Below are 2,487 nucleotides of genomic sequence, written 5' to 3'. Positions count from 1 at the left end.
GTCAGCACCAGCTGCCAGCTCGGTGGGTGCGTTGTAGGCCAGCTGCAGGAAAGGCAGCAGAGCAGCAAAGGAGGACCAGGGGAGTGCGCGGCGTGAGGGAGGGAAGGAGGGATAGATGGAGAGGAGGGCAGCGCCACCTTGGCCGTGCCGCACCCCCCGTGCTTGCTGCGATGCATCCGGTTGCTGCCTGATGCAGAGCACTCTCCAGTTGGTCTGGCGGCATCATTGCACCCCTTGTATCACTCACATGTGTGTACAGCTTCTCCACACCGCTGAAGCCAGTCGCCCGCTCGTGGTGCTCCTTGATCACTCGGGGCAGCTCCTCGAGCGGCACCACGGGGCACCACCGCCACTCTCCGCTGCGCTTGACGCAGCGGCACAGGATGTCCTGACCGCCAGCGCCCTTCAGCACCTGGAAGAACTGCAGCACCTTCTTGCTGTAGTTCTTGGCGCCGCCCTGCACTGCCGCCCCCCCTCCCGCACCCCGCCGCCGCCGGCCTGAGGGCGCCTGCTGGTCGCCCTGCTTGATCCGGATGATGCCCTCTACATCTGACTTAGTGAGAAACACATTCTTGGCGCCGTTTTGGCGCCGTTCTAAGGCATAAAGGATGACAGGTTGGTTCATAATTTTAAATTTGCGGCAGCTGCGGGGTGCGGGAGGGGAGAAATAGAAGCCTTAGAGACTCTGAAAGGCGAAGGAAAGGGAGGGATCGCGGGAGAGAGCGTGCCTGATGAGCCAGACGAATCGGGGGAGGTGCCACATCAGCGGGCAACACATGTGCCCTGATGCACATTGCAACATCACTTGGAGGCGGTGTGGGATGGATGGCAGGCCTGCTGCCTGGTCCTCCCTGGCACAGAAATGGGCGTTGTTGCCAGCCAGGACGGCCTAGTCAACCACCGGCAGTATTATGGAAAATGAAAAGAGGGCAGGCAGGTTTGCTTGTGCTTGTGTGGGCTTAAAGTCTGGTAAAGCAAGAACTAACTTGCAACATAGACTCCCCGCCGAAACGGGACGGGAACCGGGCGAAAGCAGAGAAAGCAATAAAACAAGGGTGGAGCAAGGCGACATGCAACGCAAGCAGCTGACAGGGCACGCATCGAAACGTGTGTATGACTGGCAAAGTGGCATGGCGCATTGGGGAGAAACGCAACGGTACGGGAGCATGGGCTGGCCAAATGGCAGTGCGGAACGCTAGGTCACTAGAAAAGCAGGGAAAGGCGCACTATGTATGCAATGAGGGCAGCCCCGGCTCGGGGCCGTTGAGAAAGCAGTGGGCGGGAGGGGGGAGGCCCCGGTGTGGGCGGGCCCCATCGAGGGGGGATGGGGCGCGCAAGCGGCCAGATGGGGCGGGGCGCGGGCGGCAGTGGAGTCCTGCGGCTGGGTGGGATATAGGGCAATGAGCGTTGAGCAGTGTGCGATGAGCAATGAGCAATGAGCAGTGAGCAGCCCCTCCCGAAACAAAGTGAAGCGCAGGACGGGGTCCGGTGGATGGGAGGCAAGGAAGCGCGGGGGTTGCCACGTGCGCTACCGCCGCCGCCGCAGGCAGCACCCCTGCGGCGGCGGCAGCGGCAGCAAGCCGTGGACCCAACCGCCGTGCCGCCGCCGCCGCAGGCAGCAGCCCTGCGACGGCAGCGGCAGCAAGCCGTGGACCGAAACGCCGTGCCGCCGAGTCCCGTGGCTGTGGCCGTGGGCTTCTGGCAGGAAGGTACGGCCGCAGCTCGGCGGCACGGGGGCGTCGCAGCGTGCCGCCGCCGCCGCCGCGCTGCCCCCCAGGCACGGCGGCGGCAGCAGCAAGCTTGGGCCCAAACGCCGTGCCGCCGAGTCCCGTGGCTGCGGCCGTAGACTGTGGGCCGGAAACTGCAGCCGCAGCTCGGCGGCACGCGGTTCTGTTCAAGTCGCCAAGCGTGCAGCAGCGCCGAACCACGCTTCCCGGCCTCGGCGCATGCCTTCAGGGGCCCCCTATCGCTGGGCACACCCCTCCAACACTGAACATGCGCCCGGGGGGAGGGCGGCCCGGGCTGCCCAGGCCAAAGTGGGCCGCCCTCGAGCAAGAGGCGGCCGGTCTGTGTGCTGAATGAATGAATGAATGAATGAATTAAGGTTTGAATTAAGGTTTGAATTAAGGTTTGAATTAAGGTTTGAATTAAGTTTGGGCCGACAGCCAGGAGGCGCGCCAAACAGGTGTTGGCAGCTCAGGATCAGCCGCTCAGCAGGGTCGTAGATATCACCAGCTCGCAGACAATTAGCAGAAATTGTGCGGCATTTTGGGGGGCAGAAAGCAGTGCAGCCCTGAAAACAGTGAGCTGGTTTGGAAATGAGCCGAATGCAATGTCACCCGCATCTTCCAAACATCCCGCAAGACGACTTAGTTAGTGGTGGTGGTCGTGAGTGGCTGGGGTGGGGTGCAAGTGCCTAGGAGGACCAGGCCAGCTTGCCACTTGTTGCGCCATCCATAGGCTGATCGTTGTAGCCGTGCGTCTGCA

Source organism: Chlorella variabilis, assembly GCF_000147415.1.
Source record: "Chlorella variabilis unplaced genomic scaffold CHLNCscaffold_4, whole genome shotgun sequence".
Lineage (NCBI taxonomy): Eukaryota > Viridiplantae > Chlorophyta > Trebouxiophyceae > Chlorellales > Chlorellaceae > Chlorella > Chlorella variabilis.
The sequence above is the reverse complement of the archived record's forward strand: the minus strand, read 5'-3'. Positions refer to the sequence as shown.